Source organism: Marmota monax, unplaced genomic scaffold (assembly GCF_021218885.2).
Source record: "Marmota monax isolate L192 unplaced genomic scaffold, Marmota_monax_Labrador192_F-V1.1 WCK01_AAM20220418_F8-fsc00029, whole genome shotgun sequence".
Classification (NCBI taxonomy): Eukaryota; Metazoa; Chordata; class Mammalia; order Rodentia; family Sciuridae; genus Marmota; species Marmota monax.
This window is the reverse complement of record NW_026693024.1, coordinates 6,391,450-6,416,891: the sequence shown is the minus strand read 5'-3', so window position 1 is coordinate 6,416,891 and position 25,442 is coordinate 6,391,450. Positions and strand designations below refer to the sequence as shown.

At 37.5% G+C, this 25,442-nt stretch overlaps 1 protein-coding gene and 1 long non-coding RNA gene across 23 annotated transcripts in view; both read right to left on the bottom strand.

Moving 5' to 3' along the window:
- Fars2 (phenylalanyl-tRNA synthetase 2, mitochondrial) overlaps positions 1–25,442 on the bottom strand; it is a 512,601-nt gene that overhangs the window by 357,437 nt on the left and 129,722 nt on the right. The gene's annotated exons all lie outside the window — the stretch shown is intronic.
- Positions 15,862–23,680, bottom strand: LOC124098563 (uncharacterized). Its single transcript, XR_009227635.1, has 2 exons — positions 17,040–23,680; positions 15,862–16,472 (listed from the first exon to the last, which is right to left on the bottom strand). It is a non-coding gene; the product is annotated as an uncharacterized LOC124098563 (long non-coding RNA).

Sequence of the window (25,442 nt, the reverse complement as noted above, 5' to 3'; positions counted from 1 at the left end):
TAATAAAATACATGTAAGTTTTTTCATTCATGCAAAACAAAAACAAAAAACTAAAGCATAAAACCAAAATTGAAAAAATGAATTACCTGCAAGAAAATGGGTAGAAACAGGAGGAAAAAAAAATGGGTGAATGGGAACGGAGTAAAAAGATCAGGGTAGGGTAGTGACATTCTCTGTGTAAACTTTTTTATACTTCTGACTTACAGAATCGTGTTACTCTAGTAACTCAAAACACCAAAAAATAAAATCCATCCAGAGGTGGCTAGAACCCAAAATGAAATACAAAGGATAACAGGGTGTAGAACATTATTTTAAATAAATGACAAAGCCACACTGAAGAAAACAAAGAATTTAATTTGAAAACAGAATTTTAATGAGTTTTTCTACAATTAAGATCACAATAGCAAATAACTGCATAAAAATTAGTAATTATTTTTCCCACAGAGATACATACTAATAATTCTGAAACTACCTTATATGGTTACTATATAGCTGATCAAACCAGCAAATAAATTTTGGGTAAGAACCAAGTTTCTATTTTTTTTGTTGTTGTTTTATTTGTGGAACTGTGGGTTAAACCCAGGGGTGTTTTATCACCGATCTACATCCCAAGTCCTTTTTCATTTTGAAATAGGGTCCCAATATGTAACCACCATGTTGCCTTGTGAAATAACATACTAATAAGGACACAGCATTCATTTCCATTCATTGGCTGGCATCAAAATTTGCCTCAGCCTCTTAAGTTGCTAGTTTGCAAGTGTGTGCCACCGGACCCAGCAAAGGACCAGGTTTCTCACTGTCATTGTCAAAGGCAATGGGGACCCCTAGACCAAACCATTTATTTGGTGCTAGCTTGGAACTGGACACACTCATATGAATTCATATTTTTAACGCATGTGTATAAATAAATATGTCAATACATAAATGGAAACAGATATACACTGATTCCCTTCCTCTGTTCATTTGGTAGCGGGGATGGTCCTTAAAGTAATGACATTCCCTATAACAATAAGTCTGGGTTTCTAAATACCATGCTTTCATAAAAGGAGAATTCCTTTGAGAAATAACTGATTAAAGGAATGCAAAAAGGAAAGTGAAAGATAAATCTGGATATTCAGCTGGGCCAAAAAGACATCAAAAGGCACAAGAGTCAAGCTTCTCCCTGCCAAATATGGATCCAAAATATATGTTTACCAATGAATTATAACCCATATAAATAAATATCCATGATGCCATATAGATAGAGATAACTGAATAAATATGTGGGAGAGAAGATAAAGGTCATTCTTATTATAATATTCTAATTACTTTAGACAAAATGATGGATACAGAGAATAACCATTGGGAAAACACCACAGTAATAAACGAATGGATTATAAAGTTAGTAGAGCAAAATATGTTAAGAAACAGAATATTCACATAGCCTCAACACAGCTTCCCACAAGAAACTTAACACTTAAAAAGGGAAAAATAATAACTTTATGGCAGAGAAACATAATAAATACTGTGTTTGACTATCAAGGAACTCAACATAACCAAAAATGACACATATCAACACCATGTTGCCTTGTGAAATAACATACTAATAAGGACACAGCATTCATTTCCATCATACTTTGGCCAAAAATGTGTAACCTGAATCTGACCATGAGAAAACATCAGAAAATGTGAAATTTAGGAGCATCCTACAAAATATCTGACCAGTAATCTCTAAAAGTGTTGAAGGTTGTGATGGGCAAAAGAAGACTCAGAAACTGTCCTGGTTTAATAAAGGAAGTAGAGTCATGACAATTAAATCTATTTGTGATAATGGACTGAATTCTGATCCAGGAAAAAAAAAATTAAATTTCAGTCAAAACATTTTTTTTCGACATGCCCTTTTTAGTTACATCTCAAATGTGCATTTTTTAAAAATAAAAGCTCATTTTCATAGCAGTTTTAGGTTCCGAGCAAAATTGAGAAGGGGCACAGATATCAACACCCACTGCCCGGGCCCAACACAGCTTTCCCTATCAACTGCACTCCTCACCAGAGTGGTACATTTATACAATTAATATCCCTACATTGACACATTAAAATCAAAGTCCATAGTTTACATTAGGGTTCACTCTTGGAGTTGTACATTCTGCAGCTTTTGACAGATATATAGTGACATGTATCCACATCATAATGTCATACAGAGTAGTTTCACTGCCCTACAAATCATCTGTGCTCTGCCTAGTCAAACCTCTCTCCTTCATAACCTCTGCCAACCATTAATCTTTTCCCTATCTCCACAGTTTTGCATTCTCCAGAATGCCATACAGTTAAAATCATGAGTACATTTCCAGCTGGCCTCTTCCACTTGGTAATCCACATTTAAGTTTCCTCCATGCCTTTTCATGGCTTCATGGCTCATGTGCAGTCTTTTTTGAATAAAATATTTTTTACTGTTTATACGTTTTTGAGATTTCATCCTTTACTTCGTTAAACATTTCACCCGGTTATTTTATTCTCTATGGCCAGGAATTTCAATAGCTGAAGCAACCGAGTGTCATTTCTGCTGAAATTCGCACACAGTATTCTGCTTCCTCGTGTCTGGTGATCTTAGATTGGTTGATACATCTCGCTGGGAAACGTCAGGATCCAGGCTGAGGGTGCATTCCTTCAAAGACTGTGTGTAGCCAGAGCCCAGATAGCCCTAGGACCTATTTGGTTCTCTTCCACAGTGTAAGATGAGTCACAGGTTTGGCTTCCCCAACTTGTCATTGCCACAAAGCCTGGTGTCCAGGTTGCCCTGCTGATGAGGGCACATGCCTGCAGACACTCCCCACAATTCATGTGTGCTTCCCGTTCCAGGCACTCAATTCAGTTCACTTACGCCTTTTCTTGAGGAGTTCTCCCATTTTCTCTAAGCCTAAAAAGAGTTAGCAAAATTATTATATTTAGTTGTCCCCCTCTCCCCAGGCAGCATACCTAGTCTGCTAAAGTAATAGTTGTTTTTGGAACTTAACTTTACAAACTCCTTTCAGAATCACATTATAAATCCATCAGGAGATGAAAATCCTTTATACTTTTATACCTTATGGGATTTTAGGGTGTGTGTGTGTTTATGTACATGTATGTGTGGTGTTAGAGACTGAACTCAAAACTCTGCACATGCTATACCTGGGTACTAATTAAAAAATGTTATTCACTGCTTGATCACTCAAAATTCTAAAATTGACACTAAAAATATTTTGAACAATTTTATCATTGGTGGAATTAATGTGTCTTGAGGAAATTAACTGAAACATAATAATAGTTTTAATTAAAAAGTCTACTTTTTAAAAAGGATTCTCAATATCTTTCTTTTAAACATAATGAACATGTAATATTTAAGTTCGTGGGAAAGAGCCTATATAAATCCAGGTTTCATGAATATTCTTCTTCTTAAATGGCAATGAAATTAGTAACTATGTAACGATTAAATTAGCAAATGATACCCATTTTTCTTTATAAGAACAGTTATATGTAAAAATAACACTATTTCATTATTAGAAAGGTATTGGGTCATAGCATTAATATTAAAATGTTAAGATTAAAAACAGAACAATAACACTGGAAGACTTTATCATCTCTAGAAATACTCATATTTTTTCTTTTCTTGTGGTATTTATACATTATCCCAACAAGCAGGATTCTATCTAAAGTTATAGGAAAAAAACAATGAATGTTTGAAGGACAAAAGGGGGAATAGGAAATAATTCACATGTCTGTATCTCTTAATACAAAAAAAATACAGTGGCCAACTTCAAGTTGTTACAGCATATGGTGTTTTAATTTGGGTAGATAAAGAAGGGGAGTTACCAGGGATTGAAGCTTGGGCACTTAACCAATGAGACACATCCCCAGGTCTTTTTTTATATTTTTTAAATTTAGATACAGAGTCTCACTGAGTTTCTTAGGGCAAAGTTGTTGAGGCTAGCTTTGAACTCAATCCTCCTGTCTTGCCTCCAAGCCACTAGGATTACAGGTATGTGCCACAGTGCCTGGCTATGTTTTGTTATTCTTAAAGACATAACTGATTTCTCCTGGAATGGGAATCACTTCCAGGACATGTTAATTAGTGGGAAATAAGGACAGGTAAACTAGTAGGATGGAATAGAAGGGAACATTTCCTTAGTAGTAGTACAAGGAAGAATGAGGTACTCTTAGTCAAAATGTGGCTCCAGATAGAAAGTTCGATCCCTAACAATGTAATAACTGTTCAGAACCATAACGGCCTAAGAGTCCTAGAGCATCCTTTGTAATGAAGAAAAAGTTGAAGTCCTACTACATGATCTAGCTTGATAATAAAAAAGAATCAAAGTCTCATCATTATACATTAAAAGTTCAATCAGCAAAATATTAAAGATCAGCAACTAGAAACAGGGTCTTGAAAAATAATCCTGGTTTTAACCAAAAGAGATAACAAGAAAACCTGCAGAGTGACATCCCACTCTACTTCATGTGAAAAGTAAATACACACACACACACACACAGAGGAATCCTTCTACATGGTTAGTATGTAAAGACATTGAGTGTTAAAAAATAAAAGCTGCCACTTATTAACTACATGGATATTTCAAAGTGACGCTCAGTAGTGAAAATAAACAGCCCCTATTCCATGTAATGTACACAAAGCACAAGAAAAAAACAACAGATTTCCCATCAGATGCTACCCAATTAGACATTTCCTAATTGGACACTGAGAATCGAACATCCTATAAAAACAATAAAATCTTTATGAGTTTACTGCAATCTCTGTGTATGCATACAAATATACATATACACACATGCACACACACATATGTAAATTACTAAATCAGCATTATGTTCCTCTGCATTCTGACGCTTCCTTGGCACCAATGTCATTATTTTGTTAGCAGAGAGAAATGCTCAGATCTCTCAAATTTCCACTCAAGCAAAAAAAAAGAAAAAAAAACTGATCATTTAAAAAGTCAGAGCTTTAGCAGGACCCAGTGGCAAACACCTATAATCCCAGTGGATCAGGAGGCTGAGGCAGGAGAATCAGGAGTTCAAAGCCAGCCTCAGCAACTTATTGAGGCCCTAAGCAACTTAGGGAGACCCTGTCCCTAAACAAAATATTATAAAGGGGGCTGGGGATGTGCCACAGTAGTTAAGCATCCCTGGGTTCAATCCCTGGTACCAAAACAAAACAAAATCAAAAAAAAAAAAAAAAAAAACCTCAAGTCAGAGCTTAAGCTGCACTCCAACTAGTACTTTGCTGAGCCAAAATTGAGGGCCACAATACTCTTTCAGACTAAAAGCCTAACAATGCTGGAAAAAGCCTCATTCATTTTGCCCTTTCCTAAACCACCACAGAAGGGCTGGGGATTTGCTCAGAGGATAGAGCATGTACACAGCCCTGAGTTCAATCCCCAATACCAAAAAAACAAACAAAACTAAAAATCAACACAGAAGCCAGGAGGTGAGACGTAACCATCAAGGCATTTCTCAGTTTATACACAAGGCAAACTGTTCTCATACCCTTGGTCATCCAAGGTGCCTTTCTTCAAACATGACAGGCTTGACCTCTAATTAATAATACCTCTAATTAACACCTCTAATTAATAATAAAGCTTATCATTAATTCAAAAGTACTTTCCTCCCCACTGTCAACCCTGAGCCTCTCACTGCTGCTACAGATAAACACCACTTTCATAAATGTGTGTGTCTTCCAGGATCCCAGGAGTCCAATTGTGTACTATAGGACTCAATTTCAGACTGTGACCAAACGAGGTTTCAAAAAAGAAAAAAAAAAAATCTGAAGCACTATCTGTTAGGTATCTGAAACATGCCAAAAATATTAGGAGGTATAGGAATGGTTGAAGCAACAAATCCAAAACTCATCAATGATTCTCAAAATGTGGCACACACTGCATTAAGAAGATTTAGGGTATTTTAATAACTATATATTAACTTTAATGTGTACTAGGAAAGTATATAACTCCCATAACAAACCCACAGATACAATAGCTTACAACAATAATAAGTCATTCTAAGGCTATTTTTAAGAAACTGCTACAATCTAGTGATAACATGCAACATGGGTATGACCAAAACATGTGTACATGTACTAAAGTCTGGAAAACTATGAAATAATATGCAATAACATGTAAAACCATCTGCATAACACAACAAAGAAAAATAAGTCCATCTATTCAAAGACAGCTGTTATTTCTAACAAAAATATAATACTAAAGAAAGGTACTTTAAAGATATACTAAGCCAATTCCAAATAAGGAAATAAAATCTAGAGAGGCGAATATCCAAAGAGGATAAGATCACTTAGGCAACTAGACATCAATCAAGGACCAAAACAATGACATCACCTTGGTACCAGGGACTTTTAAATGATTGTCTCTCGTTTTTATGTTTGAGAGACACGGCAGTGTTGATTAAATTAAATTAGATTTCCATTAACTGCCCACAATAGGCTGTGTCATTTGTTTTTCCACTAGAACTTCTTCTATTTCTGACATTTTCTTAAGTGTCCTATACAAACTCAAATGACCCAGAACACAAATTCTACCCTGACTACAGAAACCATGAATAGTAGTTCAGAAATGAGAAAAGAGGCTGCAGGAAATTAATTCTAATTGAGCTTAAAAATAAAAGTGGATTGTGAAAGTCAATTAAATTTAAAAGTTAGAAAGTCAAAAGAATTCTCCAAAAAGGCCTAGATTTTAAACACACATCTCAAAAGCAAATGAAAAAGCAAACCGTCACAAAAATAATGTAAATAAATACTGCAGATGTATATGAGTTGGCACGGGAAAATTGGGCTTGCACAACAGCAGAATTTCAAGATACTACTTAGGACTAGTCTATGGTTCCAAAGTAGTCGTTTTTCTTTCCATTTATCACTGGTTTCATCTACACAGTGTGCCTTACACAGCAATGCTACTTACCCATCCTGCCTCTCTGAGTATCTGTGAGGGAAGAAATGACCCTATAATAAACATTGTTACTGCTTATACTACTACTGGCTAAGAGTAACAGATCTTTGCTATCTAATCTGTGCTTATCTTATCTGTTCTTATCTTACCTACTACATGGTTTCATCTAATCCTCACAATCCTTAGTACTGCCCCATAGCTCAAATAGGAAGCAGGAAGGTTGAACAGTTGAAGCTGCATGAACCATTACATTGTAAGTGGTAGAGCCTGAATTCAACCCAAAATCTTTGACTTGCCAGCCCTATCTTCTAGACTCCATGAATACTCCCATGGTGGCATATATATTACCACTCCCTTCAGCTTCAATGTAGAAAGGATTAGATAGATGGAATTAAAAATTAGACATAAAATACAAACTGATTTGAGCTGTAGTGGCACACACACTTGAATTGCTTTAGGCACCCTGCATAAACTAGTGACAGTTTGCCCTAATTAAATCATGTTTATTGGACAAGGACCACTAAATTCCTCAAAAGATGACAGATTAAGATTTGCCTCTTGAGTGCACTCAGCACATGTGTACCTGCACTGGTATGAAAAGCCTCTCGGATCACTCAAGGAGGAGTGTTTCACAGGCAAATGTTAGGTACGATAATGCTCCTGGTATCCATTATTTCCATGAAGGCACTGTGTGTTTACAGACCACATGAACATCCAAGCAGGGTGGAATACAGGGAGGCACCTATTCTGACTCCAGCACTTGACACCAATTAATAATAGCCCTTTTGCTCCTAAATAGAAGAGAATCAAGAACATGAGAAATGGAGGAAAGAAATGTGTGTGAGTTGAGAAAATAAATGACACTAACACAGATGATAAAGGAAGCAGCAGAGTTAAAACAATGTTCGGGGGAGGAAAATAACAAATGGATGTAACACTTTTCAAACTACAAGGCACTTCTATCTTATAACCTTACAATCATTTAAATCACATTTGAACATTTTAAGCAGTTGCTAAGTCAGTCGGCCACAACTATATCACCATGGTTAACTTCAGGTTTGTAAGTCAATCTTTGTCTAAGGTAATAAAGCACTCTTGTTCTGCACACGATCAAATGCAAGTAAAAATGACATGACAAATGAAGAGATGTGTTAAGGTCTGTAAACAAGTCTGGATGGAGCCTGGCATTTTGCCAGAGGGAGTGGTTAATGTTAAGGTCTGTAAACAAGTCTGGATGGAGCCTGGCATTTTGCCAGAGGGAGTGGTTTGTGAAGTTACGCCCAGGAGCCCTTAAGTATGGAGATTCCTTATTGGTTGACTGCTGTATCTAGTTTATGTTAATTAAGATAAGTTGTGTGGAATGTATAAATACCGCTCCTGTCCTACAATAAACGGCTCCTACTCCTGCTGTATCAATGTTCACAAGTTATTCGTCCCCCCCCCCCCCCCCCCCCCCCGGCCCCGCGGGTTATTTTGCTGCAGCCAGACTGCAGCAGAGATGATCCAAGATGCTGCTAATGGCTGGGTGACACAATCAAACAAAACAGTGTGAGTAGACCAACTGAGTAGATGAAAGAAATGAGGCCATAGGATGCACCCTGGTTATACAAAGCAGCATTGTACTAATGGAGTGAGGGGAAGAGAGGCAAGCAGAGGAGAAAGAGAAGGAGGAGGAGCCACTGTAAAAACTCCACTACAGTACTCAAGTGATATTTTCATTTTGGTCAGAAAATGCGCTTTGTCCATGTCTTAAGACACTTCTGCAAGCCGTTTTGTTTAAACACTTAACTTAGCTATATGATCCTGTTAGAAAGGATGTGACTGAAAAGATCAACATCATAATGGGGCAGGGTGGGTATTCCTCTGATTAACAAGTAGGGTGAGTTCTTTGGCAACAAGAAACACAAAGAAGCTTTTGGGGAAAATAATGAATTGGTGTGTTGGCAGTAAAAGCTCAAAGATGCCCAGGGAATATGAGAGAGTTGATAAATAGTTAGGAATGATAAAGAGGTTTTTTATAAGGATTTTGAAATTGCCTAGGCCTGGGAAATGAGTGCCAGAGAGCTAAGTTCTATCTAGAAAAATGGCTTGGAACACTATCCACTGACAAAACAGAACTTGGGAGACAACAGAGAGTCATTACACTTTTTCCAGAAAGCTCTCATTGTAGGTTACATGACTTCAATGGTTCATTCATCTTACAAAATTATCAGCCAGTTCTCCACCACTCATTCATGATTTCGTAATGACTGGAAATTTAACAAGGTTTGAGAGGGAAGTGAAAACAGAGTGCACAAGTTAACAGACAAAATGTCAACCCGAAAAGATCTTTCATTTCCAAATTATATTGCTTAAAATTCACAGGCCAGTATAAAATCAGTGCCATCTAGAGGCAGAGAAGACAAGTTAGCCATGGTGCAAGACACGCTGCCAAAAAAAAAAAAAAAAAACAACTCATTTTATTATTTATACTCCATGAATCCCATTTTTTAATTTTTTTAATTTGTTTTAGTTATACATGACAGTAGAATGCATTTATGCACTTTGATATATTATACACAGATGGGATATAATTTCATTTTTCTGAGTGTGCATTGCAGAATCATTTTGGTCATGTAGTCACATATATACTAATGTCTGTTTCATTCTACTATCTTTCCTATCCCCACAGCCCCTCCCCTCCCATCACTTCCCTCTACCTAATCTAAGGTAAAGCTATTCTTCCCTTGTGCCCCCTGCCTTACTGTGAATTAGCATCTGCATATTAGAGAAAACCTTCAGCCTTTGGTTTTGTGGGATTGGCTAATTTCGCTTAACATTATATTCTCCAACTTCAACCACTGACTAGCAAATGCCATAATTTCACACTTCTTTAAAGCGGAGTAATATTCCATTAAATATATGTATACCACGTTTTCTTTATCCATTCATTTATTGAGGGACACCTAGATTGGTTCCATAGTTTAGCTATTGTGAATTGAGCTGCTATAAACATTGATGTGGCTTCGTCACTATAGTATACTGATTTTAAGTCTTTTGGGTATAAACCAAGGAGTGGGATAGCTGGATCAAATGGTTTTTCCATTCCCAGCTTTTTGAGGAATCTCCATACTGCTTTCCAGATTGGTTGCACCAATTTGCAGTCCAACCAGTAATGTATGAATGTACCTTTTTCACCACATCCTTGCCAACATTTATTGTAAAATGCCTGTATTATTGATGATTGCCATTCTGAGAGGAATGAGATAAAAATCTTAGTTTTGATTTGCATTCTCTAATTGCTAATTCTCTAACTCCTAGATGTTGAACACTTTTTCATATATTTGTTGATAAGCTGTATTTCTTCTTCTGTGAAGTATCTGTTCAGTTCCCTAGCCTATTTACCAATTATTTGGTTTTTTGGTGTTAAGTTTTTTGAGTTCTTTATATATCCAAGAGATTAATGCTTTATCAGAGTTGCATGTGATAAAGATTTTCTCACAATCTGTAGGCTCTCTATTCACGCTATACATTGTTTCATTTGCTAAGAAGAAGCTTTTTAATTGGAATCCATCCCATTTATTGATTCTTGATTTTACTTCTTGTGCTTTAGGAATCTTGTTAAGAAAGTCAGTCCTGAGCCAACATGGTAAAGATTTGGGCCTATTTTTTCTTTGATTAGGAGCAGGGTAAACTGGAAATCCATATGTAGCAAAATGAAATTAAACCTCTATCTCTCACCCTGCACTAAAATCAACTCAAAGTGGATCAAAGATTTAGGCACATAAATCCCATTTAAAAAAGAAAAAAAGATTTATATCTAGCAAACCACACTTCCTAGATAATAATTTTTCTTTTAAATTAAAGACCACATAAAACTGATACCAGGATTATATTAACTTGATCAAATTCCAACTAATATGTTTTTTATGGTTTTTTTTTTTTTTTTTTTTTTTTTTTTGGGCTAGGGATCAAACCCAGAATGTTAGACATGGTAGGCTACCACTGAGCTACATCCCTAATCCTTGCACTTATTCCCCCCTCAACTGTATGATTTCTAAAAGGGCAAGACTTCATATTAGAGAATACCAAAGACAATCCAAATTATTGGTTTAATTATAGTTTCTGAAATGAACAACTCCTTACATAGGCAAAAATCACTGAAAAGGCAAAAGTAACATTTGAAATAAGAATCTGCTGGTCTTGAACTCTTGTATGTATCAAGCTGGGTTCAAGTCAGAAATGATGTATGTTCCAGAGCTCAAGACCAGCATGGGCAAGACTCCATCTCAAAAAAGGAAGAGGGGTTGAAAAAAAAAAAAAAGGAAGTGGGGAAATCTGGTTTACCACTATGATTCAGATCTTCAATGTCCACCAAGGCTCATGTGTTAAAGGCTTGGTAAAGCCTAGTGCAAGGAAATTAGGTCCTCCCTGGGGAACATGTCCTTGAAATGTCTTTAGAGGATAGTGGGACATCATCTCTCTTCTCTCTCTCCCTCTCCTCACCCTCTCTGCTTCTTGCTGTCATGAGGTGAGAAACTCCTGAAACACATGCCCTCCCCTCTTCCCCCAACTGCTCCCCACCCCAGGCTTCTCCACAGGCCCAAAGGTAGGGGCCAAGCAACCATGGACTAAAACCTCCCAAACTACAAGAAGAAATAAACCTTTCCCTGAAAGTTGATTTATCTCTGGGATTTGTTACAGTTAAGGAAAGCTGACAGCCACATTAACAAATTGTGACAAATGTGACATGTAGCGTAAGATGTTAATAATAGGGGAAACTGGGTGTGGTTATTTAAGAAACTTGTCTGCAATTTTTCTATAAATCTAAAACTATTCTAAAATAGATGGGTGTTACAAAATTGAATATGGGGACTATGTACTCTTCTGACTGAGACTGGCTACAGGAAGACTAAGTCCTAAGAGCAACAACAAACTCTTATGGTGAGAGAAGACATATGATCACAATTTTTAACTAACTTAAGAGCATGAGGAAAGGGCTCTGGGTACCAGACAACCTCCAGAGTAGAAACCATCACAGAGCGCCTTGAACACTGCAGACACTTCATGCTCTCTTTCCTAATTACTTGATTAATTTACAACTGCCTCAATAAGCACATGCTGAGTTGAGAACCAAATTTTGGAGTAGGAAGTATTAACTGTTCCCTCCAATTAACTTCAGATACAACACTAATCATGTATCTCGCTCCTTAAAATATCTATTCCCACACACATTGCATTCACTTGGGAAAAATATTGGCTTTGCTTTCTTCCTTACTGAGAACAGAAAAGCCATTCAATAAAAAGCCTCCCAAATTCTAGTCTGTTCCTTTTATAAACATATTTATCTTTGCTGCAGCCAAGTTTCAATTATTCACACCCACCTTGGTCTAAATAAAGAGGAAGAAGAGAAAGAGGAGGAAGATGACCCCAAAGACAACTCACCTTGCTCTGCTCGGGCTCTAGACATTACTAGCCCCTCCTTTGATACTTACCTCCATGAATGATATCCCCAGAGAGTAACCAAGGGCTAGGGCTGTGGCTTAGAGGACAGTGCTGGCCTAGCATGTGAAAGGCCCTAGGCTCAATCCCAGCACCACACAAATAAAGTAACTTAAAGTTAGTGCTAACTGCTTTTCCCTTGTCTCACATTCTCCTATGCAGGGATGAGATCAAGAAAGTGCTACCTCCTTCCTGTGCTGTTTGATCTGTCATTCTGCCACCTCTGTGGTTTGGCCCACACTGTTCCCTCTTGGACGATCATAGTCATTCTGACTTGTCCTGCAGCTCCAATCTCACATGGCAATGCTATTCCACATGCTACTTTATGGAATTATTCTAAAATGCCATTTGATTACATCATTCCTATTCTTATTAAAGACTCCTCATTCTTTTTCAACTAAAGTTGTTGAAAAGCCAAAATAAATTACCCAGGTAGCCCTTCATGAGCAGTTTGTGCCTCCCTCTCTACAGTCACCTCCCATCACCTTCCCATATGCCACTGACTTCACAATACATGTTCTAGGAACTTGTCACACTCTTTTACACCTTGGTGCCCTGAGAATCTGCTACGCGCACTTCCTGAAACATAGTCTCCCTTTTCCCTGTATAACCACATTTTGTTCAAGACTCTGTGAGACACCTTCTATTACTAACTACGAACATGATTTCTCCTTCTGGGTGTTGGTCAGCTCCCTCTCACTATGCTAACCGTGCTGAGCAGAGTTTGCAGTTTATTTATCTGTCTCTCTCAGTAGGCTATAAATAAAAGGAACAACATTTAGTCAGGATAAACTAGCCTGTTTAGGATGAGGTTCCCAAGAACACACAGCATCCAGTCATGATCTATATTCACCTCAGCTCAACCAAACCTAAATATGTGACCTCTGAGCCCTAGGGACAGACCAGTCATCTGGAGAGTGGTAAATACAGCCTGCAACTCTGATGAACACTGGTTTATTTATGTGGCAGACCCATTGCTTATTAATACTTGGTTCACAAACAGAGAAATAGAAATCTCTTGGAAACATAAGCACATTCACATAGCTTACCAGATGAACTCCCAAGCTTTCATTTCCCATGAACACAGCAAGCAAATTCAATTATACTATTCAAATCCAACTAAGGCATTTCAACAAATATTAAGTATTCAAATCACTTTGGAGGAAGGATTGTGATGTCTTAGTGAGATGAATAGACAGACATATTAAAGGGATAGGAGATTCATCCAAGTGGATTTCAGCTGCTAATTTCCACAGTTTTTAATTTCTTTAAACAACTGGGCCCTAAGTAGGATTTTCTACTGCACATCATTGGGGAAGGCTTGTGCTTGAAAGGGCCCAGTTAAATACAACTCTGTCTTAGGGTCTCTGTGGGAAGTCCATTCCTGTTTTAGCTAATTGATATTGAACTAGCTTTGTCATTCCCTAGATTTTCTGCAACACACCACATGCCAATTAATCAAGTTACAGAGATTAGCAGAGGGGAGGGAATGCATTATAAAGCTGTGTTCTGCAGGAAGCAGACTTTATTTTCTCCCTGCTGCTTGTCTCATTTCCTCTCCTTGCAATGAGACTTTGTGCCAGTGGAGTAATGGGAAGAAATCTGAAATATTCTGTGGGGAAAGATGCTACAAAATACATTGGTGACTGAGAAGCAACTTCTGCCAGGCAGCTGAACAAAATATTGGTAGTCAGGGTGCAGTACTAGATGAGATGCCCGAGCTTCCAATGAACATGTTTTGATCTAACCTTTGTCAGGGAACCCATCTTCACTTGAAATGACCTTCATTTTCTTCTATTTTTTTTTTTTTATTTTTTTAATAGTTGTATATGGACATGATACCTTATTTATTCATTTTTATGTGGTGCTGAGGATCAAACCCAATGCCTCACAGGTGCTAGGCAAGCACTCTACCACTGAGCTACAACCCCAGCCCCATGACCTTCATTTTCAAATACAAACAGGACCTCGCTGGATCACAGTGTCTGTCCAAGTCTCCTAGCCTTGTAGGAAAAAAATTCAAGTTGAAGATATTACAACTCAAGTTGAATGTATTACAGGGGCTACTGAGACTCTTGCTTTGTGACCCAAACACATTCCCAAGAAATCAGGGTCAACAAAAGCCTCAGGGAGGCAAGTCCCATCCAAACGCCCCCATGCTGCTGTCCTCTTGGCATGAGCTGTGCTGCCCTCCACTGCACTGTCAGTGGACAGCTCCTGGCAGCCACCTGAACCCCTGGAATCCCTAAAGATACAACCAATCGCATCTGGGTTTTTCGGAAATCAGGTGAGTTGTTCTGTCTGCTTTTATTAACCCTGACATATCACGACAAGTATACTTTTCAGCATTTCTCTGAAGGGTTCTCTGGGGGATACCAACAGGAGAAGAGATTGGGTTAATATTCTGCCAAGCTCTCGCCTAAACAGAGAAAACACCAGAAACGTCAATCCATCAAAGCCAGAAAACTGCATGGAACTGTACACAAAATACACAAGAGAGTAAATGGCTGGTCATGTCCAGGAAAAGAGCAACAATGGCAAAAACAAAAAGCACCCTATCCTGGTGTGAATTGTTTCTCATGACAATCACCATTTACAGGAGGAGAAAACTTCATCCATTCTACTGTCTGTTCAAAATTATGATCTCTCGTCATCATCTTCCCAGCCATGATGACAGATAATACAGAAAGAGATTGCATTTTCTTCTCCAGGTGGCTAAACAGCTCATTCATGATGCCAGTGGATGAAATATAACAGGACCAGGGCCCCATCTAAATTCTATCACCTACTCTAAAAGAAGCCAAGAGAAAAGATAATAATCTGTCAACATGGGAAGGAAAAGGAAAAATAGCAATGGCTTCAAAACAATAAAAGTAGATCAGAACTAAAAAAGGCCAGATATCTGAATGACTAGCAATATTCAAGTAGAGTAGATGTGCACTTTTTTTTTTTTTAAACTGGGAATTGAACTCAGAGACACTTTACCACTGAGCTATATTGCCACACCCCCACCTTTTCTTTGAGACACGGTCTTGCTAAGTTGATGAAGTTACCCTCAAACTTATTATCCTCCTGCCTCTGTCTGTAATTATAGGTGTGTGTCATTACACCACACTAGATGTACCTTAATTGACACAGAAAAAGGAGACATCTGTTTTTAAGATAAACACACAGGGATGGGTAGGTACCATTTGATGAACACCTCCCATTCATCAGGCAGCACGCTAGAGGTTTCAGTATCAGTCAGGAGTTGTCCTCATCTTAGTTAAGGAAACTAAGAACCAACCAGGTGAATTAACCTAAGGTCACCGGAGTGAGTTGGAGAGCCAGGACTTGTCAGCCCTCTCACCAGCTCAAAAGCTGGTGTTTGTCCCTGCATAACCACCACCACTCTTAGAAACAAGCATTTTCAAGAAATAATGTTGGATCCCACAGACACACACCAAGAGCCAACAACCAAAAGTTCAACTTTATTCAGTCTTAAAGGCCAAAAATGGCATAATTCCATATTTTTACACCTTCATGTACAGATAAGCACTCTTTACTAAGTAACTGACTAAGTGATGTGCCAGGAGTTACTAAAAAGAGGCATTTATAGAACAGAATTTAGTAGTTCGTAGAACTGACTGGGGCTGCTCCATATTCCACCATGGTGACAGATGTCCAAGAACAGTGTGACAACTCATGCCATGTGTCATCTGGGCCTCAGAATGCTGAAATCAGGTGAAACATTACTCTAGGTGTCTGTTGAGGGCGTTTCTGGATGAGAATAAGGCTTGATTTGGCAGAATGAGTGAAGCACACTGCCTCAATGTGGTAGCTTTGCCTAATCCATTGAACACCTGAATACAATTAAAGGAAGAGGAAGAAAGAATTTTCTCTCTACTTCTTTCCAAATTGACACAGAGTCTCCAGGTTCTCAGACTCAAACTGGAACTCGCACCATTGTCTCCGCTGATTGTCGGACCTTCAGGCTCAAGATGGAACTACAGATTCCAAAACCATGTGAGCCATTCCTTATAATAGATCTTTTGTATGTCTTAATTGGTTCTGCTCCTCTGAAGAACCCTAATAAAAAACAGATAACATCAAAAAGCTCCAAAAACCTGAAACACGTTTGAAAAGCTGGGATAACCACAGTACTGCCTAAGGAAACTATCAGATCTTCAATGATATCCTGGATTGGTTGTAGATCAAATACTGGTACAGTTAAGGGGTTTTTGTTTATTGTTTGCTTACAATATGGGACTGAACTCAAGGGCATTCTACCACTGAACTTTATTGGGGATGAATGAGGTCCTTTTATTTTTAATATTGAGGCAGGGTTTTATAAATTTCCCAGGCTGGCCTCATACTTGTGATCCTCCTGCCTCAACCTCCCTTGTCACTGGGATTTCAAGCAGGCATCATCATGTTCAGCCTGACATTCTCTTATATTAAATCATTGTTGTTATAGATGCCTCATTATGGATGAATTTATTATCTAATCCATTGGGATATATGATAAACCCAACAGCATATATTAATGTATAATGAAATCAATATATTAACTAGATTTTAAAATTATAGTTGAAATAAGAATCATTTCTAGCACTAATGCCAAAGCAGATGAATACATAAACCACATAGTCCTACCACAAAATTCCCCAACAAGAGATATATCATTGTTGTCACTGAGTTTCTTTTGCCTGAAAGTAGAAATAAAATCAGGGCACCTTATCTAGAAGTCTGTGACCTAAAAAAAAGAAAAAATAATTAAAAACTGAGAACCATCAATCTGAAGAAGGTAAACCCAAGTTCCCTTAAAATTTGTTCTCTCTCTCAGAATCCTTATGGTTAGAAAGTTATTATTTCCATTTGGCTAACATAAAACCTTCTCTGTTTTGACGTAAGCTTAACTCAAACTACACAAAATACAACAAATTATTTAAACTCCAACACATAACAGAACTCCAAGGGTCAACTTTTACTCGATGTGTAGTAGGACCTATTCCCCACAGGATTCATGCTACCCAACTCTGTATCTGAGTCTGATTTCCAGGTATCTCTGTCTTCACTGGCCAACTATTTCTATTTCTTCATTGTGAAATGGCTACTACTTAGGAAAGATCCTTGCTATAGGGAAGAAATGATATGGGATATATAATAAACCCAATAGCATATATTAATGTATAATGCCTTTCAGAAACTATTTTCTTGGCTTTCCCAAACACACTCAACTCAACCTTTGTTCCTACACACCACTGATTCTTAACTCCTGTTTTGGAACCTGATTCTCAAATCATCTCAGCAGGTCACATCTGGTCATTCTCAAATTTAGCAGCATTCTCTGCCATCCTGTAAGTAGGGAGAGAAAGAATTGTTTTTCCACTTTACAAACAGATTTAGCATGGGAATTATTCACTTAGAGGTTGAAACTATCTCTTTAACATTTACACTGACTTCAAATTACATAATGTAATCCAGAAGCCTGGAAAAAACCTTAAACTACACACAAAACCCTCCATGTATATATTCAAGTAGGTATATTTGTGGGGACTGCCCATAGCTCTCACTGGATTCTAAAATGACGAAAGGTGGTTAGAAATCATAGCAATAATTTGAAATCATAGAAATCATTGCTATGATGGAATGCTCTCAATCCCATTCAAAATTACAAGGTCTCATTGCTGAAAAAATAGCTAAAAAATAACATTGTGTTAAAAAGGTATATCTAATTTAAGAAGTTTTTTTTTTTTTGAATCTCTGAAATCTGTTGGATTAATAAAGAGTTTATGATTTCAGAGAGATCCGCTCTAGGATAAATCAAGGCAAGAGAATGGCATTAGAAAGTCCAGGACAAGAATTCAGAAGAGTCAGGTGAATGGTACATGCCTATAATCCCAGAGGATAAGGAGACTGAGGCAGGAGGATTGCAAGTTCAAAGTCAGCCTCAGTAACTTAGCAAGACTCTAAGCAACTCAGCAAGACCTTTTCCCTAAATAAAATATAAAAAAGCGATGTAGATGTGGCTCAGTGGGTAAGCACCACTATGTTCAATCCCTGGTACGAGAGAGAGAAGGAGAAGGAGAAGAAGAAGAAGAAGAAATCTAAGAAAACACCAAAAGGACCTGGTAAAGGGTACATTATAAGTCAATCAGCAGGAAAACCATTTTTTACATCGAGGAATAGACTTGGTGATCTGAACATACAGTTCAAAGGACTGCATCATGGGTGGTTCAGAGGTTGGCTGATAATGCCTCTCACCTACTACCCACCTGCACCTACCAGGCTGAAAATGTGAAATTATGCCACTCCATCCAGAGAAGAAGCATTCAGTAATATGCACCAGGCAAAGAAATGCTGTCCCTGGCAAGGTGCGAAGTCTGTGAAAGAGCATAATATTGTTGTGAAAATATTTCTGCTACTTTCACATATCACTTAGGCTAGTAAAAAAGACATTGTTACTGTAATTATGTGAATTCAGTAAAACCTAATGAGGCACTCTTAGCTTTCAACAGCAAATGTAGAATGTAAATAGCAGGAATTTTCTTGAGATCCTGGAGGAAAGGAATATAAAGGATATTCATGTGTTTCTCTTCCGAAGCTATAGCTGGTTCAGGAATATAGGATTTTACCCTTCAGAATATCCTCTCTCCTTTAGTTGTTCTATAAAATAAGAATTAATAACTAGAAAGCTTCTCCACTACCAAATTATACTCAGAAATATCAAATCAGAATTAAGAACAATTATCTTTCCCTCCTTAATTGTGACTTCCCCTGGCAACCCATTTATTGGATGAATAACAGCCTATCTCCCTAAAGGCTTCTAGACATTCAGAAGAGGTTGAAAGCTGACTCTACCACTTTTTAATTTGTTGCTTCTAAGCCACAAATCAAGGCCTACTTTGTGGAAACTGAGTTGGCCCCTGAAAAATTTGTCCTTTGCCAGCTGACAAAATGTTAGGCTCTGTCAATAGAGGTCACTGCAGAGATGTTGCAAAGGAAGGACTTTGTGCTGAGTCCTCTGGGCTCCAGTGTCCAGCCCTGCAGTGCAGGCTGCAGTACTCAGCTCCCCAAGGAGTTCCCAGAAAGGTCAGCTCTTCCTTTGGGTTACTTTCATACCACTGTGCTTCCTACAAGACACTTCTCACCAAACATCCTTTGCCAGCACCTAGAAGGCATATTATCATAAAATGTCAGGGTGTTGTTCCAGCAGTTCCACCAGCCTACCACCGCTACTTCTGAGCTATTTTAATATTTTTTTTTGGTAAAAGAAATTGAACCCAGGAGTCCTGAACCACTTCCCCAGCCCATTTTTTATTTCAGTACAAAGTCTTGCTAAGTTGCTTAGGGCCTCCCTATATTGCTAAGGCTGGCTTTTAACTTCCGATCCTCCTGCTTCAGCCTCTGAAGTTGCTGCAATTACAGGCATGTGCAACCACACCTGGAAAATAAATCTTAATATTTTACTTTCCCTGATCCAGCCACAGTGTGATTTCTGCCTGGTGATTGGGCCCTTACCTATACACCTGTACCTCTAGAAGGCTGAAGCAAGAAAACTAGATATAAGAATGCTGAGGAGTTCAGACCACAAAAGCAGACAGGTAAATTACTATGCAGTTACATATCTCAGTTGCCATCTTTTGCAGAGCTTAAGCTGGCAGTCCAAAATGGAGAAGACATCCTAGTGCATCTATTAACTGCCACTCTGTTCAGGGTCTTGGGTCATATACAGGAAACACAAAGAAGATGGCATGGCACCCTAAAGGAACGACTAACCAGATGGAGACACTGAAGATATATAAACTTCAAAGCAGTGAGCTGCGAAAGCAACAGTGATAGTTACAGGAAATAATATATAGTGTAATAATGGATCTCAGGCTGAGATGTATAGTGTCTTTCTTATCCTGAGCAAGAATTAATTATCTGCAAAAGCCCTGTGCGACAGAGAAGAGGCCTACTCTTCAAATGGTCATCCAAATCTCCATTTGTCCTGCAATAATGAGGTATTACTCAAATACTCAAATCCAATGGACCCTGGACTCCTGCTGTGACCAGTTACCTTTTACTTCACTGTTCAGATAGAACTAAGTAAACATTTGGGCAGAGGGAGAAAAAAATAAAGGAAATCTGTTTCAATTCAAGTGTGTCTGACAGGGGGAGTTCTGCCTAAAAGATTTTTAAAGAAGAGATTAGAGAAACATGGTGACTATAATCTATCAAGGCCAAATTAAAATGCCCTCAATAAAGCCCCTCCACATGAGGCTATTAAGGAAACCCAATAACCACATGGTGAAGAATAAAACCCTGTCATTCACGGAAAGACAGAAAAAGTGATTCAGGGCCAAATGCAGGAATAAAGAGACTACCTTTGGCTCACCACAAGAGTAACAGTGGGGAAGCTCAGAACGTGAAGCCCAGGAGCAGGAGGGTTCTAATGAACCATCTGGAAAGTGGGAGAGAACATCAAAGGGAGCAAAAGTGAAATTTTCTAATGATAAATAAGAGCAGTTTCTGACAAGGAAACCACAAAGAATGCCAAAGGGCTTGTTCAAAATGAAGGATGCCCACTCTACTAGCAATCACTACAGGCAAGGGGCACAGCCAAGATGAGAAGCCCTTCCCCCACTCCTACACAGACAAAGAGTGATCATGACAATTTTTTAAAAGGGGGCAGTGGTTAAACACAAGTGTCTGAAGTACCATTTCAGTAATGTGGTGTAATCAAAATTATAATGAAAGCTTATTTCTCCATTCTCTTATCATTCTTCTGTAAAACCACTTGTCTTTGTTTCTGTGTAAATACTCATGAATTATATATTTACCATGTAATATTTAGAATGTCTTCCTAACTATTGTGTTCATTTATAAGAATCTAAAGTTCTGTATTTCATAGACTGGTAAAAATTTCAATAAAGGTCTAGGGACTAGATTAAGCAAATCTGTGTTAATGAATAAGCAATGATTTAATCTGCCAAATGCAGTCATGTGTTTAAAATCTCTATCACTCCATGAAAGAAAGAGTATGTTAACACACAAGAAAGTGCAAGGAAAGCATCTCAAGACAAAGGAGAATCCTTTAAAATGAAGAAAGACATTTATAAAACTTGCTACATTGCTTTTGTATTGTCAGTTTTCCTAGAAACTAAAAAGAAAAAAAAAAAATGTGATCATGGACCAGGACTAGGTAACCCACCCAAGTTTGAAAACCACTACCCAGGAAGGAAGAAACTAAAGAGAGACACACATTCTTACATAAAAATTTTAAAAAGAAGAGGCATTTAGAAAATGGATTTTTTAAATAATAATGAAGACAGAAACAGGAAGGAAGGCTGATCATGAATCACCTTAGCTTCAAGACAAAGTGCTGGTACATGAATGTACAGGACACAGAGAGTCCAGAGAGAGGTGACCCACGGGATGTAACCAAAGGAGACTGAGGACAAACTAGGGAAACAAGGACTCTGAAGTCAGGACTGACAAGAAACTGCAGACACAACTCCTCACTTCACCCACAGGGACCATGGGTCAGCGCAACTGCTGAAACAGGACCTCTAGGCGCAACAGGAAAACAGCTTCTCTGAGCACTGTTCCAGGTGTGAACTTTTTAATTACAAATTTTAATCACATTAAATAGACACAGGATTTGTGTGGGCTCCCTCTGCTGGGTCTGCCAAATACATGTTAGCTGCCATTCTTTGAAAAATAAATGTCTCAATAAATGTTTTCTAAACATTTAGTACTGAAGCTGTAGAACAGTGGGTTTCAAGTCTCAAAATTCTTCTATACACCAAACAATCATAACATTTTGTATAATTTGCAAAGAATATGACACCACTCACCCTCCTATTACCTCAAGGGTAAACATTATTGTGACTTTGTTGTTTGGTAGTCCCATGAATTTTTTTCATACCTACTTACATATTTCTCTAATTGAAAAACTGGGTACCTGTGCACATAAACAGGGGGACAGAAAGCACAACGAAGTACATAAGAACACGCATGGCTAGGTGTACTTTGTTGTTGAGCACATTTTTAATATTGATTTAGAAAGATAATTTAGCTCCCTGAATACAACATTAAAACCTAATCCTTGTTGACATTTGTACCTCGAGTTTACATTCGTTAACTATTATAAAATATTCAATATACAGAGTTCATTTTACTTACCCTTGCTCCTATCGATGGACATTAGTTTCTTTTTTTTTTTTTTTCTCTTTTCAAGTTTTAAATACAACATCCCAGAGTACACAATTTTGTTTTCATTAGAAACTGCCAAATTACACTGCAAAGTCGTGGTAATAATGGATATTTCCAATAGAAGGGTATAAAATTTGGGGGTCCTCTAGACATTTCAGTTTTCCAGATTATTAAATTTGCTACTCTGATAGGTTTGAAATAACATTTGGTTGTTTTAATTTGCACTGCCTTGTTTACTGATCAGCTGATCCTTGTTTACCTGCCAATCATGTATTACCTTCTTCTATCAACAGGTCACTTACAATGTTTGACCACTTTTCCTTCATTAAACAAAACAAAATGAAAACCCATGTGATGTTTAAAGAAAAATAAAAACACCTACATGGGTGGTTAACACCCACATCCATTTCCAGCAGGAACAGTACTGAAAACTAGAAAGTCCTTTCATGCACATACCAGATCACACCAGGTCACTCTTCACAGGGTAACAACTAAATTTGTTACTCACTGTTCCCTTGCTTTCCGTTACAACTGTTCCACATATGCATGCACTCCTACTACATTAGCCATTTTGGCCCACATTTTCATCTGTTTATAAATGTAATTATACAATGTCAAGCATCTGTAGCTTTCTTTCATTGTTCAACGCTGCTTTTTATATTCACTCATGTTGAACCATGTAGTTGTGATTTACTTCCACAGATATGTAACACTACATACCACCATATGAAGTTGTTCCAGTTTGAGACTAACATTAACAGTGTTAAGAAACATTCACATTTATTTCCTGATAGATGAGACACACTCAAGAATGTCTCCAAAGTCTAAAAATGAGAACAGGATTTCAGGTGTGGTTTTCTTCTTTTTATTTACTTTTGAAAAAGATTTCATTTAAATTGACACATAATGTATATATTTGTATATATTTCATTTTAATTGACGTATAATGTATATATATTTCAATGTGATGTTTTAATTATATATACACACATATAATGATTAAATGATTAAATCAAGCTAATTAGCATATCGACCACCTTATGTGCTTATTTTTTTAATCACAACATATACATAGTATTTGAGTTCATTCTGGAAAAATCATACATGCAAAGGAATTTGACTTCAATCCCCTTCCCTCCCTCGCTTTTCCTCCCCTCCTCCTGCCCCCACCCTACCAAACTTCATTTCTTCTACAAATAAATAAAGGTGAAAAACTTGATATATGAGTATAACATGGTTTTGTTAAATTCATTCCATATTTCTTCACATTTCCCATCCTTCCTATCTTTCTTCTAGCCCACCAATCTTCCCTGCATCTTCATGGTACCTGATCCCCTCCAAAACCACCTTCTTTCCTTTATTTTACTTTAGCTTCCACGTATGAGAGAAATCATTCAACCTTGATTTTTCTGGTCTGGCTTGTTTCACTTGGCATAATTTTCTCCACTTCCATTTACCAGCAGATGCCATTATTTCATTCTTTTTTATGGTCTTCTGCCATAGAATGAAATAATAAACATTCCAATGTGTATATATAACACATTTTCTTGATCCATTTACCTACTGACCGGCATCTGGGTTGATTAGGCTTTTGTGAATCGTGCTGCCATAAACATTGGAGAGGCTGTTATCCCTGTAAAAGGCCGATTTTAGTTCTTCTACATAAATATCTAGGAGTGAGAAGTTGAATCACATGGTGGCTCCATTCCTAATTTTTTGAAGAATTTTTCAATCCCACCAACAATGTATGAGCGTACCTTTCTCCCCATATCCTCACAAGTATTTATTATTCTTCATGCTCTTGATAATTGCCATTCTAACTGAAGTGAGATGAAACCTTAGTGTACGTTTGATTTGCATTTCCCTGACTGCTAGAGATGTTGAACATTTTTTCCACATATTTCTTGGCCATCTGAGGTGGGGGATTTTGTACATCCCAGGGCATTCCATGGTTCCATATATTCACTCATCCTTAATATTTTCAGACATTTAGCTACTGGATTCTATTTTAAAGACCAGGACTTTTTGAATATTCAACACAGGTCTTCTGTCAACTATACAAAAAGCAAATTTTCATTCAACATGTAGCTTGTCCATATTTTTATTTATGTATCTACTTCAGCCTGTCTCAACTTCATTTATGGAGCCTGTCATTAGGCAAGTTTACATTAACGTAGTCAACTTTAACACTTTTCCCCTCAAGGATTTTTGTACTTATACATTCTCACATTTCAGATATTATATTCTACCAACGTGATAATGAAAATTTCCTATGTTATCTCCCAGAATTTTAGAGTCTTCCCTTCAAGAAATGGATTAATTTATTCAAAAATAAATTTTGCATTTGGTATGAGGTAGACAATGAATTTTCCCTAGATGATTGTTTGAGAACAAATGATACAGAACCCATCATCCCCCACTTACTTAACATCACTTCTATTTTATAATAAGTTCCCAACTCTAAGAAGTGTTTCAATGTTCTCTATTTGATTAACCTTTTGCCACTGCTAAAGTATCTTAATAACTACAAAACTATAAATCCTAATACCTGAATAAGGCATGTCTCCTTATACTTATGCTCTGCCTTTGAGTTTTAAAATTGATCCTTCAATTTTTCTAACTTACCCACTGGGCAGTTTGATCAGACTTACATAAAATGAACAGATTAATTTTACGAAATTACAATCTTTATTATATTATTTCCTCCCCATTAAACTAAAAGCCTGGTATGTACCTCTTTCTTCTCTGTATTTTAATAACATTTATTGATTTTTAATTTATTTATTTTGTAGTACTAAGAATCAAACCAAGGGCCTCGTTAGTGGTAGAGTAAGCACTCCACCATTAAGTTACATC